This window comes from Narcine bancroftii, unplaced genomic scaffold, assembly GCF_036971445.1.
Source record: "Narcine bancroftii isolate sNarBan1 unplaced genomic scaffold, sNarBan1.hap1 Scaffold_153, whole genome shotgun sequence".
Lineage (NCBI taxonomy): Eukaryota > Metazoa > Chordata > Chondrichthyes > Torpediniformes > Narcinidae > Narcine > Narcine bancroftii.
Genome location: NW_027211888.1, coordinates 3,642,239 through 3,659,534, shown reverse-complemented (window position 1 = coordinate 3,659,534; position 17,296 = coordinate 3,642,239). Strand labels below are relative to the sequence as shown.

The 17,296-nt window shown below is 49.0% G+C and overlaps 1 long non-coding RNA gene across 1 annotated transcript in view; it reads right to left on the bottom strand.

Annotated features, from left to right (window-relative positions):
* The window catches only part of LOC138750479 (uncharacterized), a 477,239-nt gene that overhangs the window by 439,985 nt on the left and 19,958 nt on the right, over positions 1 to 17,296 (bottom strand). The window contains exon 2 of the long non-coding RNA XR_011349355.1: positions 13,509 to 13,637. This is a non-coding gene — a long non-coding RNA (uncharacterized lncRNA). The remainder of the gene's footprint in view (positions 1 to 13,508; positions 13,638 to 17,296) is intronic.

Genomic DNA, 17,296 nt, shown 5'->3' with positions numbered 1-17,296 from the left:
GCAGGGTGAACAGATTCGAAAAAGTGTGCAACGTTGGGGAACACAGCAGAAAAGAGGTGAACTAAAGGGAGCATGGAGAACATATTGGAAAAAGAGCAGAACCGTGGCGAACACTGCAAAACAGTGGGTAACGAAAGGGAGCAGCGGGAACGGATTGAAAAATGTGGGGAAACGTGGGAAAACGTGGGAAACACTGCAGAACAGAGTGGAACGAAAGAGAGCAGGGCGAACATATTGGAAAAAAGTTGAGAAGTGGGGCACACGGCAGAACAGTGGGGAATCAAAGGGAGCAGGGGGATCGGATTGGAAAAAGTGGGGAACCATATGGAAAAATGCAGAAGAGTGGGGAACCAAAGGGAGCAGGGTGAAAGGATTGGAAAAACTGGGGAACCGTGGAGAACACTGCAGGACAGAGGGGAACCAAAGGGAGCAGGGGGTACAGGTTGGAAAAAGTGGCGAACCGTGGGGAACACTGCAGAATAGAGGGGAACCAAAGCGAGCAGGGTGAACAGATTCGAAAAAGTGTGCAACGTTGGGGAACACAGCAGAAAAGAGGGGAACTAAAGGGAGCATGGAGAACATATTGGAAAAAGAGCGGAACCGTGGCGAACACTGCAATACAGTAGGTATCGACAGGGAGCAGCGGGAACGGATTGGAAAATGTGGGGAAACGTGGGAAAACGTGGGAAACAATGCAGAACAGAGTGGAACGAGAGGGAGCAGGGCGAACATATTGGAAAAAAGTTGAGAAGTGGGGCACACTGCAGTACAGTGGGGAATCAAATGGAGCAGGGGGATCGGATTGGAAAAAGTAGGGATCCGTATGGAAAAACGCAGAAGAGTGGGGAACCAAAGGGAGCAGGGGAAACGGATTGGAAAAAGTGGAGAACCGTGGGGAACACAGCAGGACAGAGGGGAACCAAAGGGAGCAGGGGGTACAGGTTGGAAAAAATGTGGAGAACCGTGGGAACAACTGCAGAACAGTGCGGAAACAAAGGGAACAGGTCGAAGGGATTAGAAAATGAAGGGAACGGTGGTGAACACTGCAGAACAGAGGGGAACCAAAGGAAGCAGGGGGTACGGATTGGAAAAAGTGGGCAACCTTGTGGAAAAATGCAGAACAGAGGGGAACCAAAGGGAGCAGGGTGAAAGGATTGGAAAAAGTGGGGAAACGTGCGGTACACTGCAGAACAGTGGGAAACCAAAGGGAGCAGGTGGAACGGATTTGAAAAAGTGGGGAACCGTGGGGAACACTGCAGAACTGAGGGGAACGAAAGGGAGCAGGGCAAACATATTGGAAAAAAGTTGAGAAGTGGGGAACACTGCAAAACTGTAGGGAATCAAAGGGAGCAGGGGGATCAGATTGGAAAAAGTGGGGAACCGTATGGAAAAATGCAGAAGATTGGGGAACCAAATGGAGCAGGGGGAACGGATTGGAAAAGGTGGAGAACTGTGGGGAACACTGCAGAACAGAGGGAAAGCAAAGGGAGTAGGGTGAACGGATTGGAAAAACTGGGGAATCGTGGGGAACACTGCAGGACAGAGGGGAACTAAAGGTAGCAGGGGGAACAGATTGGAAAAAATGTGGAGAACCGTGGGGAAACTGCAGAATAGAGGGGAACCAAAGGGAGCAGGGGGTACAGGTTGGAAAAAGTGGGGAATCGTGGGGAGTTCTGCAGAACAGTGGGAAACCAATGGGAGCAGGGGGAAAGGATTGGAAAAAGTGAGGAACCGTGGGGAACACTGCAGAACAGAGGTGAACCTAAAGAAGCAGGGGGAACGGATTGGAAAAAGTAGGGAACCGTGTGAAAAAATGCAGAACAGAGGGGAACCAAAGGGAGCAGGGGCAACATATTGGAAAAAGTGGGTAAACGTGGGGAACACTGCAGGAAAGAGGGGAATGAATGGGAACAGGGTGTACAGGTTGGAAAAAGTGCAGAATCGTGAGGAGCACTGCACAATAGATTGGAACCAAAGGGAGCAGGGGAAATGGATTGGAAAAAGTAGGGAAGCGTGGGGAACACTCCAGAACAGAGGGGAACGAAAGGGAGCAGGGGGAACAGATTGGAAAAAGTGGGGAACCGTGGGAAACACTGCAGAACAGAGGTGAACCAAAGGAAGTAGGAGGAATGGATTGGAAAAAGTGGGGAAACGTGGGGAACACTGCAGAGCAGAGGGGAACCATAGGGAGCAGGGGGTACAGAATGGAAAAAATGTGGAGAATCGTGGGGAACACTGCATAAAGAGAGAACCAAAGGGAGCAGGGGGAACGTATTGGAAAAAAGTGGGGAAGCGTAGTGAACACTGCAGAACAGAGGGGAACCAAAGGGAGCAGGGGGAACAGATTAGAAAAAATGTGGAGAACCGTGGGAAACTGCAGAACAGAGGGGAACCAAAGGGAGCATGGGAATAGAATAGAAAAAATGTGGAGAATCATGGGGAACAATGCAGAACAGAGCGGAACCAAAGGGAGCAGGGGGAACAGCTCGGAAAAGTGGGGAACCGTGGGGAACACTGCAGAACAGAGGGGAACGAATGGGAGCAGGGGGTACGGATTGGAAAAAGTGGGGAACCGTATCGAAAAATGCAGAAGAGTGGGGAACCAAAGGGAGCAGGGGGAATGGATTGGATAAAGTGGGGAACCGTGGGGAAAACTGCAGGACAGAGGGAACCAAAGGGAGCAGGGGGTACAGGTTGGAAAATTGGGGAATCGTGGGAAACACTGCAGAATGGAGGGGAACCAAAGGGAGCAGGGGGTACAGATTGGAAGGAGTGGGGAAGTGTGGTGAACACTGAAGAACACAGGGGAACCAAAGGGAGCAGGGGTAACAGATTGGAAAAATGTGGGGAACACTGCAGAACACAGCGGAACAAAATTGAGCAGGGGGAACAGCTCGGAAAAGTGGGGAACCGTGGGCAGTTCTGCAGAACACTGGGGAACAAAAGGGAGCAGGGGGAATGGATTTGAAAAAGTGGGGAACGTGGAGAACACTGCCGGACAGACGTGAACGAAAGGGAGCAGGAGGTACAGGTTGGAAAACGTGGTGAATCTTGGGGAACAATGCAGGACAGAGGGGAACCAAAGGGAGCAGGGTGAAAGGATTGGAAAAACTGGGGAACCGTGGAGAACACTGCAGGACAGAGGGGAACCAAAGGGAGCAGGGGGTACAGGTTGGAAAAAGTGGCGAACCGTGGGGAACACTGCAGAATAGAGGGGAACCAAAGCGAGCAGGGTGAACAGATTCGAAAAAGTGTGCAACGTTGGGGAACACAGCAGAAAAGAGGGGAACTAAAGGGAGCATGGAGAACATATTGGAAAAAGAGCGGAACCGTGGCGAACACTGCAATACAGTAGGTATCGACAGGGAGCAGCGGGAACGGATTGGAAAATGTGGGGAAACGTGGGAAAACGTGGGAAACAATGCAGAACAGAGTGGAACGAGAGGGAGCAGGGCGAACATATTGGAAAAAAGTTGAGAAGTGGGGCACACTGCAGTACAGTGGGGAATCAAAGGGAGCAGGGGGATCGGATTGGAAAAAGTAGGGATCCGTATGGAAAAACGCAGAAGAGTGGGGAACCAAAGGGAGCAGGGGAAACGGATTGGAAAAAGTGGAGAACCGTGGGGAACACAGCAGGACAGAGGGGAACCAAAGGGAGCAGGGGGTACAGGTTGGAAAAAATGTGGAGAACCGTGGGAACAACTGCAGAACAGTGCGGAAACAAAGGGAACAGGTCGAAGGGATTAGAAAATGAAGGGAACGGTGGTGAACACTGCAGAACAGAGGGGAACCAAAGGAAGCAGGGGGTACGGATTGGAAAAAGTGGGCAACCTTGTGGAAAAATGCAGAACAGAGGGGAACCAAAGGGAGCAGGGTGAAAGGATTGGAAAAAGTGGGGAACCGTGCGGTACACTGCAGAACAGTGGGAAACCAAAGGGAGCAGGTGGAACGGATTTGAAAAAGTGGGGAACCGTGGGGAACACTGCAGAACTGAGGGGAACGAAAGGGAGCAGGGCAAACATATTGGAAAAAAGTTGAGAAGTGGGGAACACTGCAAAACTGTAGGGAATCAAAGGGAGCAGGGGGATCAGATTGGAAAAAGTGGGGAACCGTATGGAAAAATGCAGAAGATTGGGGAACCAAATGGAGCAGGGGGAACGGATTGGAAAAGGTGGAGAACTGTGGGGAACACTGCAGAACAGAGGGAAAGCAAAGGGAGTAGGGTGAACGGATTGGAAAAACTGGGGAATCGTGGGGAACACTGCAGGACAGAGGGGAACTAAAGGTAGCAGGGGGAACAGATTGGAAAAAATGTGGAGAACCGTGGGGAAACTGCAGAATAGAGGGGAACCAAAGGGAGCAGGGGGTACAGGTTGGAAAAAGTGGGGAATCGTGGGGAGTTCTGCAGAACAGTGGGAAACCAATGGGAGCAGGGGGAAAGGATTGGAAAAAGTGAGGAACCGTGGGGAACACTGCAGAACAGAGGTGAACCTAAAGAAGCAGGGGGAACGGATTGGAAAAAGTAGGGAACCGTGTGAAAAAATGCAGAACAGAGGGGAACCAAAGGGAGCAGGGGCAACATATTGGAAAAAGTGGGTAAACGTGGGGAACACTGCAGGAAAGAGGGGAATGAATGGGAACAGGGTGTACAGGTTGGAAAAAGTGCAGAATCGTGAGGAGCACTGCACAATAGATTGGAACCAAAGGGAGCAGGGGAAATGGATTGGAAAAAGTAGGGAAGCGTGGGGAACACTCCAGAACAGAGGGGAACGAAAGGGAGCAGGGGGAACAGATTGGAAAAAGTGGGGAACCGTGGGAAACACTGCAGAACAGAGGTGAACCAAAGGAAGTAGGAGGAATGGATTGGAAAAAGTGGGGAAACGTGGGGAACACTGCAGAGCAGAGGGGAACCATAGGGAGCAGGGGGTACAGAATGGAAAAAATGTGGAGAATCGTGGGGAACACTGCATAAAGAGAGAACCAAAGGGAGCAGGGGGAACGTATTTGAAAAAGTGGGGAAGCGTAGTGAACACTGCAGAACAGAGGGGAACCAAAGGGAGCAGGGGGAACAGATTAGAAAAAATGTGGAGAACCGTGGGAAACTGCAGAACAGAGGGGAACCAAAGGGAGCATGGGAATAGAATAGAAAAAATGTGGAGAATCATGGGGAGCAATGCAGAACAGAGCGGAACCAAAGGGAGCAGGGGGAACAGCTCGGAAAAGTGGGGAACCGTGGGGAACACTGCAGAACAGAGGGGAACGAATGGGAGCAGGGGGTACGGATTGGAAAAAGTGGGGAACCGTATCGAAAAATGCAGAAGAGTGGGGAACCAAAGGGAGCAGGGGGAATGGATTGGATAAAGTGGGGAACCGTGGGGAAAACTGCAGGACAGAGGGAACCAAAGGGAGCTGGGGGTACAGGTTGGAAAATTGGGGAATCGTGGGAAACACTGCAGAATGGAGGGGAACCAAAGGGAGCAGGGGGTACAGATTGGAAGGAGTGGGGAAGTGTGGTGAACACTGAAGAACACAGGGGAACCAAAGGGAGCAGGGGTAACAGATTGGAAAAATGTGGGGAACACTGCAGAACACAGCGGAACAAAATTGAGCAGGGGGAACAGCTCGGAAAAGTGGGGAACCGTGGGCAGTTCTGCAGAACACTGGGGAACAAAAGGGAGCAGGGGGAATGGATTTGAAAAAGTGGGGAACGTGGAGAACACTGCCGGACAGACGTGAACGAAAGGGAGCAGGAGGTACAGGTTGGAAAACGTGGTGAATCTTGGGGAACAATGCAGGACAGAGGGGAACCAAAGGGAGCAGGGTGAAAGGATTGGAAAAAGTGGGGAAGCGTGGGGAACACTGAAGAACAGAGGGGAACCAAAGGGAGCAGGGGGAACAGATTGGAAAAAGTGGAACCCGTGGGGAAAACAGCAGAACAGAGGGGAGCCCAAGGAGCAGGGGGAACAGATTGGAAAAAGTGGGGGACGGTGTGGAAAAATGCAGAAGAGTGGGTAAAACATGGGAGCAGGGTGAACGGATTGGAAAAAGTGGGGAACCGTGGGGAACACTGCAGAATAGAGGAGAACCAAAGGGAGCAGTGGGAACAGTTTGGAAAAAGTGGGGAACCGTGGAGAACACTGCAGGATAGAGGGGAATGAATGGGAGCAGGGAGAATGGATTGGAAAAAGTGGGGAACCGTGGGGAACACTGCAGGAGAGAGTGGAACCAAAGGGAGCAGGGTGAACAGATTCGAAAAAGTGTGCAACCTAGCGGAAAACAGCAGAATAGAGGGGAACTAAACGGAGCATGGAGAACAGATTGGAAAAAGTGCGGAACCATGACGAACACTGCAAAACAGTGGGTAACCAAAGGCAGCAGCGGGAACGGATTGGAAAATGTGGGGAAACGTGGGAAACACTGCAGAACAGAGGGGAACGAAAGGGAGCAGGGCGAACATTTTGGAAAAAATGTGGAGAACCGTGGGGAACACTGCAGGACAGAGGGGAATGAATGGGAGCAGGGGGAATGGATTGGAAAAAGTGGGGAACCGTGGGGAACACTGCAGAACATGCAGAACAGAGGGGAATCAAAGGGAGCATGGGAACAGATTGGACAAAATGTGGAGAACCGTGGGGAACACTGCAGGACAGAGGGGAACCAAAGGGAGCAGGGGGTACAGGTTAGAAAAAGTGGGGAATCGTGGGAAACACTGCAGAAAGGAGGGGAACCAGAGGGACCTGGGGGTACAGATTGGAAAAAGTGGGGAAGCGTGGGGAAAACTGAAGAACAGTGGGGAACCAAAGGGAGCAGGGGGAACAGATTGGAAAAAGTGGGGGACGGTGTGGAAAAATGCAGAAGAGTGGGGAAACAATGGGAGCAGGGTGAACGGATTGGAAAAAGTGGGGAACCGTGGGGAACACTGCAGAACAGAGGAGAACCAAAGGGAGCAGTGGGAACAGTTTGGAAAAAGTAGGGAACCGTGGAGAACACTGCAGGATAGAGGGGAATGAATGGGAGCAGGGGGAATGGATTGGAAAAAGTGGGGAACACTTCAGGACAGAGGGCAACCAAAGGGAGCAGGGTGAACAGATTCGAAAAAGTGTGCAACCTTGGGGAAAACAGCAGAATAGAGGGGAACTAAACGGAGCATGGAGAACAGATTGGAAAAAGAGCGGAACCATGACGAACACTGCAAAACAGTGGGTAACCAAAGGCAGCAGCGGGAACGGATTGGAAAATGTGGGGAAACTTGGGAAACACTGCAGAACAGAGGGGAACGAAAGGGAGCAGGGGGATCAGATTCAAAAAAGTGGGGAACGAAATGGAAAAATGCAGAAGAGTGGGGAACTAAAGGGAGCAGGGGGAACGGATTGGAAAAAGAGGGGTACCGTGGGGAACACCGCAAGACAGAGGGGAACCAAAGGGAGCAGGGGGGACAGATTGCAAAAAGTGGGGAGAAGTGGGGAACACTGCAAAACAGTAGTGAATCAAAGGGAGCAGGGGGATCAGATTGGAAAAAGTGGGGAACCGTATGGAAAAATGCAGAAGATTGGGGAACCAAATGGAGCAGGGGGAACGGATTGGAAAAGGTGGAGAACTGTGGGGAACACTGCAGAACAGAGGGGAAGCAAAGGGAGTAGGGTGAACGGATTGGAAAAACTGGGGAATCGTGGGGAACACTGCAGGACAGAGGGGAACTAAAGGTAGCAGGGTGAACAGATTGGAAAAAATGTGGAGAACCGTGGGGAAACTGCAGAATAGAGGGGAACCAAAGGGAGCAGGGGGTACAGGTTGGAAAAAGTGGGGAATCGTGGGGAGTTCTGCAGAACAGTGGAAAAGCAATGGGAGCAGGGGGAAAGGATTGGAAAAAGTGAGGAACCGTGGGGAACACTGCAGAAAAGAGGTGAACCTAAAGAAGCAGGGGGAACGGATTGGAAATAGTGGGTAAACGTGGGGAACACTGCAGGACAGAGGGGAACCAAAGGGAGCAGGGTGTACAGGTTGGAAAAAGTGTAGAATCGTGAGGAGCACTGCACAATAGATTGGAACCAAAGGGAGCAGGGGAAATGGATTGGAAAAAGTGGGGAAGCGTGGGGAACACTCCAGAACAGAGGGGAACCAAAGGGAGCAGGGGCAACAGATTGGAAAAAGTGGGGAACCGTGGGAAACACTGCAAAACAGAGGTGAACCAAAGGAAGTAGGGGGAATGGATTGGAAAAAGTGGGGAAACATGGGGAACACTGCAGGGCAGAGGGGAACCATAGGGAGCAGGGGGTACAGAATGTAAAAAATGTGGAGAATCGTGGGGAACACTGCATATAGAGAGAACCAAAGGGAGCAGGGGGAACGTATTGGAAAAAGTGGGCAAGCGTAGGGAACACTGCAGAACATAGGAGAACCAAAGGGAGCAGGTGGAACGGATTGGAAAAAAGTGGAGAACCGTGGGGAAAACTGCAGAACAGAGGGGAACCAAAGGGAGCAGGGGGTACAGGTTGGAAAAAGTGGGGAATCGTGGGGAGTTCTGCAGAACAGTGGGAAACCAATGGGAGCAGGGGGAAAGGATTGGAAAAAGTGAGGAACCGTGGGGAACACTGCAGAACAGAGGTGAACCTAAAGAAGCAGGGGGAACGGATTGGAAAAAGTAGGGAACCGTGTGAAAAAATGCAGAACAGAGGGGAACCAAAGGGAGCAGGGGCAACATATTGGAAAAAGTGGGTAAACGTGGGGAACACTGCAGGAAAGAGGGGAATGAATGGGAACAGGGTGTACAGGTTGGAAAAAGTGCAGAATCGTGAGGAGCACTGCACAATAGATTGGAACCAAAGGGAGCAGGGGAAATGGATTGGAAAAAGTAGGGAAGCGTGGGGAACACTCCAGAACAGAGGGGAACGAAAGGGAGCAGGGGGAACAGATTGGAAAAAGTGGGGAACCGTGGGAAACACTGCAGAACAGAGGTGAACCAAAGGAAGTAGGAGGAATGGATTGGAAAAAGTGGGGAAACGTGGGGAACACTGCAGAGCAGAGGGGAACCATAGGGAGCAGGGGGTACAGAATGGAAAAAATGTGGAGAATCGTGGGGAACACTGCATAAAGAGAGAACCAAAGGGAGCAGGGGGAACGTATTTGAAAAAGTGGGGAAGCGTAGTGAACACTGCAGAACAGAGGGGAACCAAAGGGAGCAGGGGGAACAGATTAGAAAAAATGTGGAGAACCGTGGGAAACTGCAGAACAGAGGGGAACCAAAGGGAGCATGGGAATAGAATAGAAAAAATGTGGAGAATCATGGGGAGCAATGCAGAACAGAGCGGAACCAAAGGGAGCAGGGGGAACAGCTCGGAAAAGTGGGGAACCGTGGGGAACACTGCAGAACAGAGGGGAACGAATGGGAGCAGGGGGTACGGATTGGAAAAAGTGGGGAACCGTATCGAAAAATGCAGAAGAGTGGGGAACCAAAGGGAGCAGGGGGAATGGATTGGATAAAGTGGGGAACCGTGGGGAAAACTGCAGGACAGAGGGAACCAAAGGGAGCAGGGGGTACAGGTTGGAAAATTGGGGAATCGTGGGAAACACTGCAGAATGGAGGGGAACCAAAGGGAGCAGGGGGTACAGATTGGAAGGAGTGGGGAAGTGTGGTGAACACTGAAGAACACAGGGGAACCAAAGGGAGCAGGGGTAACAGATTGGAAAAATGTGGGGAACACTGCAGAACACAGCGGAACAAAATTGAGCAGGGGGAACAGCTCGGAAAAGTGGGGAACCGTGGGCAGTTCTGCAGAACACTGGGGAACAAAAGGGAGCAGGGGGAATGGATTTGAAAAAGTGGGGAACGTGGAGAACACTGCCGGACAGACGTGAACGAAAGGGAGCAGGAGGTACAGGTTGGAAAACGTGGTGAATCTTGGGGAACAATGCAGGACAGAGGGGAACCAAAGGGAGCAGGGTGAAAGGATTGGAAAAAGTGGGGAAGCGTGGGGAACACTGAAGAACAGAGGGGAACCAAAGGGAGCAGGGGGAACAGATTGGAAAAAGTGGAACCCGTGGGGAAAACAGCAGAACAGAGGGGAGCCCAAGGAGCAGGGGGAACAGATTGGAAAAAGTGGGGGACGGTGTGGAAAAATGCAGAAGAGTGGGTAAAACATGGGAGCAGGGTGAACGGATTGGAAAAAGTGGGGAACCGTGGGGAACACTGCAGAATAGAGGAGAACCAAAGGGAGCAGTGGGAACAGTTTGGAAAAAGTGGGGAACCGTGGAGAACACTGCAGGATAGAGGGGAATGAATGGGAGCAGGGAGAATGGATTGGAAAAAGTGGGGAACCGTGGGGAACACTGCAGGAGAGAGTGGAACCAAAGGGAGCAGGGTGAACAGATTCGAAAAAGTGTGCAACCTAGCGGAAAACAGCAGAATAGAGGGGAACTAAACGGAGCATGGAGAACAGATTGGAAAAAGTGCGGAACCATGACGAACACTGCAAAACAGTGGGTAACCAAAGGCAGCAGCGGGAACGGATTGGAAAATGTGGGGAAACGTGGGAAACACTGCAGAACAGAGGGGAACGAAAGGGAGCAGGGCGAACATTTTGGAAAAAATGTGGAGAACCGTGGGGAACACTGCAGGACAGAGGGGAATGAATGGGAGCAGGGGGAATGGATTGGAAAAAGTGGGGAACCGTGGGGAACACTGCAGAACATGCAGAACAGAGGGGAATCAAAGGGAGCATGGGAACAGATTGGACAAAATGTGGAGAACCGTGGGGAACACTGCAGGACAGAGGGGAACCAAAGGGAGCAGGGGGTACAGGTTAGAAAAAGTGGGGAATCGTGGGAAACACTGCAGAAAGGAGGGGAACCAGAGGGACCTGGGGGTACAGATTGGAAAAAGTGGGGAAGCGTGGGGAAAACTGAAGAACAGTGGGGAACCAAAGGGAGCAGGGGGAACAGATTGGAAAAAGTGGGGGACGGTGTGGAAAAATGCAGAAGAGTGGGGAAACAATGGGAGCAGGGTGAACGGATTGGAAAAAGTGGGGAACCGTGGGGAACACTGCAGAACAGAGGAGAACCAAAGGGAGCAGTGGGAACAGTTTGGAAAAAGTAGGGAACCGTGGAGAACACTGCAGGATAGAGGGGAATGAATGGGAGCAGGGGGAATGGATTGGAAAAAGTGGGGAACACTTCAGGACAGAGGGCAACCAAAGGGAGCAGGGTGAACAGATTCGAAAAAGTGTGCAACCTTGGGGAAAACAGCAGAATAGAGGGGAACTAAACGGAGCATGGAGAACAGATTGGAAAAAGAGCGGAACCATGACGAACACTGCAAAACAGTGGGTAACCAAAGGCAGCAGCGGGAACGGATTGGAAAATGTGGGGAAACTTGGGAAACACTGCAGAACAGAGGGGAACGAAAGGGAGCAGGGGGATCAGATTCAAAAAAGTGGGGAACGAAATGGAAAAATGCAGAAGAGTGGGGAACTAAAGGGAGCAGGGGGAACGGATTGGAAAAAGAGGGGTACCGTGGGGAACACCGCAAGACAGAGGGGAACCAAAGGGAGCAGGGGGGACAGATTGCAAAAAGTGGGGAGAAGTGGGGAACACTGCAAAACAGTAGTGAATCAAAGGGAGCAGGGGGATCAGATTGGAAAAAGTGGGGAACCGTATGGAAAAATGCAGAAGATTGGGGAACCAAATGGAGCAGGGGGAACGGATTGGAAAAGGTGGAGAACTGTGGGGAACACTGCAGAACAGAGGGGAAGCAAAGGGAGTAGGGTGAACGGATTGGAAAAACTGGGGAATCGTGGGGAACACTGCAGGACAGAGGGGAACTAAAGGTAGCAGGGTGAACAGATTGGAAAAAATGTGGAGAACCGTGGGGAAACTGCAGAATAGAGGGGAACCAAAGGGAGCAGGGGGTACAGGTTGGAAAAAGTGGGGAATCGTGGGGAGTTCTGCAGAACAGTGGAAAAGCAATGGGAGCAGGGGGAAAGGATTGGAAAAAGTGAGGAACCGTGGGGAACACTGCAGAAAAGAGGTGAACCTAAAGAAGCAGGGGGAACGGATTGGAAATAGTGGGTAAACGTGGGGAACACTGCAGGACAGAGGGGAACCAAAGGGAGCAGGGTGTACAGGTTGGAAAAAGTGTAGAATCGTGAGGAGCACTGCACAATAGATTGGAACCAAAGGGAGCAGGGGAAATGGATTGGAAAAAGTGGGGAAGCGTGGGGAACACTCCAGAACAGAGGGGAACCAAAGGGAGCAGGGGCAACAGATTGGAAAAAGTGGGGAACCGTGGGAAACACTGCAAAACAGAGGTGAACCAAAGGAAGTAGGGGGAATGGATTGGAAAAAGTGGGGAAACATGGGGAACACTGCAGGGCAGAGGGGAACCATAGGGAGCAGGGGGTACAGAATGTAAAAAATGTGGAGAATCGTGGGGAACACTGCATATAGAGAGAACCAAAGGGAGCAGGGGGAACGTATTGGAAAAAGTGGGCAAGCGTAGGGAACACTGCAGAACATAGGAGAACCAAAGGGAGCAGGTGGAACGGATTGGAAAAAAGTGGAGAACCGTGGGGAAAACTGCAGAACAGAGGGGAGCCAAAGGAGCAGAGGGAACAGATTAGAAAAAAGTGGAGAATTGGGGAAAATTGCAGAACAGTGGGGAACCAAAGGGAGCAGGGGAAACAGATTTGAAAAAGTGGGGAACCCTGTGGAAAAATGCAGAATAGTGGGGAATCAAAGGAAGCAGGGGGAACGGATTGTTAAAAGTGGGGAACACTGTGGAAAAATGCATGATAGTAGGGAATCAAAGGAAGCAGAGGGAACGGATTGGTAATGATGGAGAACTGTGAGGAACACTGCAGAACAGAGGGGGGAACCAATGGGAGCAGGGGGAACGGATTGTAAAAAGTGGAGAAACGTGGGGAACAATGCAGAACAGAGGGGAACCAAAGGGACCAGGGGGAATGGATTGGTAAAGTGGGGAACCGTGGGGAAAAATGCAGGACAGAGGGGAACAAAAGGGAGCAGGGGGAACGGATTTGAAAAAGTGGGGAACCGTGGGGAAAAATGCAGGACAGAGGGGAACGAAAGGGAGCAGGTGGAACGGATTGGAAAAAGTGGGGAACTGTGGGGAACACTTCAGAACAGAGGGGAACCAAAGGGAGCAGAGGGAATGGATTGGTAAAGTGGGGAAACAGCAGGCGGAACAGTGGAGAACAGGTGTGGAATAGGTGAAGAACAGTGGGAAACAGTTTAGAACAGATAGGGAACTGATGGGGAACTCTGGGGACTTGTGGGAACTGTTGGGAGGGCAGGAAGGTACATATATACAGATTTGAAATATGCATTTGGAGTGGTACACACATTTAGGAAAATTTGGAAAGCACGAGGGATGATAACAACAAGAGGAAAAGAACTGACTCATGAGCAACTAACTGAAAAGACTTTGGAAGCATTAATCAAACCAGAAAGAATTGCCACAGTACATGTACCAGGTCATCAGAAGGGGAACTCACCAAAAGCACGAGGAAATCGGATGGCTGATGAACTGACCCAACAAGCGGCACGATCAGGAAAAGTACATCCACCTGATGGCTCTGATACCTCTCAGAGAAGGGCTGAAGAAGGTCCTATCTTTTCCCTCCCTGAAGAAGAAAAAAATGGAAAAGATGGGAGCAAAGAAGACGGAAAATGGTGGCTCCCCGATGGAAGACAATTGTTAAATAAAGAAATCACCCAGCAGATACTAGGAGAACTGCACTCACGCTCCCACTGGGGAGTGCAAGCACTGTGTGATGCATTCTTACAAACTTATGCCTGCAGAGGAGTCTATATCCTAGCAAGACAGGCAGTGAACGGCTGTGTGATCTGTTTAAAGGTTAATAAGAAAGTTATGAAAGCTATGCCTGGAGGAGGACCACCTTTAGCAATCTGGCCATTTCAGCGGATACAAGTGGATTTCACCAAACTCCCTAAGGTCCAGCGATGGAAATTTCTACTAGCAGTAGTGGACCATTTCACGAGATGGGTTGAAGCGTACCCCACCGTCAATGCCACTGGAAAAAATTGTACCCCGATATGGAATAGCCGAATCCATCAATTCATATCGGGGAAAGCACTTCGCTTCTAAAATTTACAGCCTGGTCTGTGAAACCTTAGGGATAAAATGGAAGCTGCATACTCCAAGGCATCCAGAGTGGAACAAATGAATGCCACTTTAAAAATGCAAATTACAAAACTAAAAGAATAGACTAAATTACCCTGGACCAAGTGCTTACCAATAACTCTTTTCAGAATTAGGACAGCCCCATGACAAAACATTAAAATATCCCCTTACGAGATGTTATTTGGACTCCCATATTTGGGGCGGATAGAAGGAATACCTACAGTCAAAAATAATGATGTGTTTTTAAAGAATTATTTACTGGCAGTCTCTCGTTCTCTTCCAGATTTAAAAGCTAAGGGTCTGCTGGTGCAGAGCCCACCTCTGGATTTCCCTATCCACTCTGTGAATGCTGGTGACTGGGTCCTGATTAATTCATGGAAAGAAGAAAAGCTTCAGCCCCGGTGGAACAGACCATATCTAGTACTATTGACCACAGAAAAAGCAGACTGCACAAAGGAAAAGTTAAATAAATGGGACCCAACTATATCAGATGTTATCGCTGTAAGAAGGAAACGGGAACAACAGTAGATTTCAATTTGGGCATGTGAGAAAGTGGAAAAGTTTTGGGAAGATCTAAATCAGGTATTAAATAAAATCACAAAAAATAACATATCAAAAAAATCCAGAGAATTTTCTTCTAAGTAATATAAGAAGTAAAGAACGTGGCCTCGATTTGGATGAAGCGCAAAAAAGATTTATTATGATAGCCTTAGCTGTAGCAAGAAAATGTACAATGTCAACCTGGAAATCAGAAGATCGCCTGAGAATACAGCAATGGTACATGGAAATGAATAAATGTATTCCATTGGAAAAATAACATATAATTTAAGAAATAACATCACAGTATTCGAACAAATTTGGGAACCGTACATGGAAAACAACAGAGAGGTCCTACCGCGGACCACCACCCCTTAAAATGACAGAATGAGAAGTAGACGAAATGAACTGACCCAGTGTATAAAAGTATATGACACAATTTTCTTGTCTATTTCATTGTGTGATGACATTGTTGAATGGGTTTATTGCATTGTATATGTTGAATGTTTAGTGGGTGGGGAGGGGGGTGGGAAGGAGGGAGGGAAGGGAGGGGGGAAAAGGGGAAAAAATGACACTATATATTCAAGAGGGAAACGTTTGTAGGTATTTTGGTGAATATGACTCAAAGTGTGAAGAAAAAAAACTTTAAAAAAAGAATAAAGGGACCTGTGGTCCCACCACCAGCCACAGAAGGAAGGAAAGAGGAGTAAAAAGGAACAGAACAGAAAACTACAATAATGAAACTTTTCCGCTTACTATTTCAATTTGACTTATAGATATCATAACTTTGCGTGATGAACCTAAAAATTATTTTATCTCTCTATGTACTAACTATGCTAAGAACCAAAATCAAACAGATTGTTGGGTTTCTGCGAAAATACCACACCATGGCAAGTCAGGAGTCCCCTTAGTAGCAATCCCTCTCTCCCTACACAAATTATTTGATATATAGACCTTGCCCAGCAACAGTGATCCAACCACTGAAGATAAATACAAAGGGTAATCGATACGACCAAAACCAACAAAGTCACCAACTCCTCAGTCTGGAGAGTTGCTTCCTTTTGAGAAACCAACTAGGAGTTTACAATTTCATGAAGAATTGGACCGTCACATGACTGTGAATCCCGCACCCGGTAAATGGCACATATTGGGTGTGTGGACGTAAAATTTATTCATGGTTACCCGGGGAAAAGGAATGTTGGAATCAGACAAAAGGACTTATATTGACCTGTACACCTAAAGGTTGGAGTGGATGTTGTTACCTGGCTTACTTAATTCCCCATGTTCGTGAACTTAACCAGCTACCTGTACTAGGCTTGTCCCATGGGAAAAGCAAAAGGGTGACTGAAGGAGATCGTCTCATGTGGAGGTTTTTCCCAACATATGGAGCTGCACAAAGTGCGGTTGAGATTCAAGAATAGCAGCCACCCTAGATGAACTAGTAAATAATACGAACCTGGTAGTTGGGGAAGTCCAATCCCAAGTCCGGGCAATAAATACAGAAATGGCCACCATGCAACTTACAGTCCTCCAAAAATGCATGGTCCTTGATTTTATTTTGACAGAGAAAGGGAGGACTTGTCCTTTAATTGGTTCTGAATGTTACACATACATCCCGGATGAATCAGCTAATATCTCGGATTTGGAGGTCCATATTAAAAAGTGTAGAGAGAAGATCCAGGAGACTAGAGATAAATATGAAAAAGGAGGTGATTGGACATGGGGAGATTTGAAATTCGGAGGTTGGCGGCCATAGTTAATCAACTTTGCTATATCTGGTTGAATGATTCTAGTGGGCTTATTGATTGGATCAGCCATCCTACGATGTTTTATCACGAGATCCATTTGCTCAGCTACTGGAGCGAAGCAGGTGGTATTAAAAAAATCCCATGGCAGATGAACAACGACAAATTCAACTCGTACAATTTGAGGAAACAAAAGGTGAACAATAATGCAGTTTAATCAGAAACACATGATAAAGAGAAAAAAGGAGGAATTGTGAAAAACAGTTGAATGTGATTAAGCTCGCACCATTCTGTGAAAAATGATGGAATGCAAAGTATGTAGATAAGAGCTTGAGAGTAGACAGTACTAGCCAGTGGGCCCCTTCTTATCTCAAGCCCCAAGGATGCAAGGAACTGGTTCAGGTTGGTACAGTGACCTAAGGTAGTCTATAGCTAGTACTGCGATTGCCTCATAGAGACATGAACAGGCAATGTATGAAGAGGGAAGAACTGAGTGATACCTGGATTGATGGAAGGGAGAAGGAGAATGTTGTAATGTATTGGGATTCTGATTGGAAGAAGGTAAATGAAGGTGGGGTGATGTTGAGCGCGGGACTGTACAAAAGAGTGATGATTCTGAACTTCCGGTATGTCCCCAGACCAGGGACACCCGACTCTGCAGACTCGAAATAAATATGCACCTGTTCTTCAAAACTTTGTCTCCAGAGTAAGAATTGTGAACACTTTATATTTCATGGTGGGGAATGGATGGTGAACAGTGGAATACTGTGGGAAACAGTGTGGAAAAGTGGGGCACAGTTGGAAAACAGATGAGCTTCTGCTGGTCAACAATGAGGAACCATGGGGTACGTTGGGA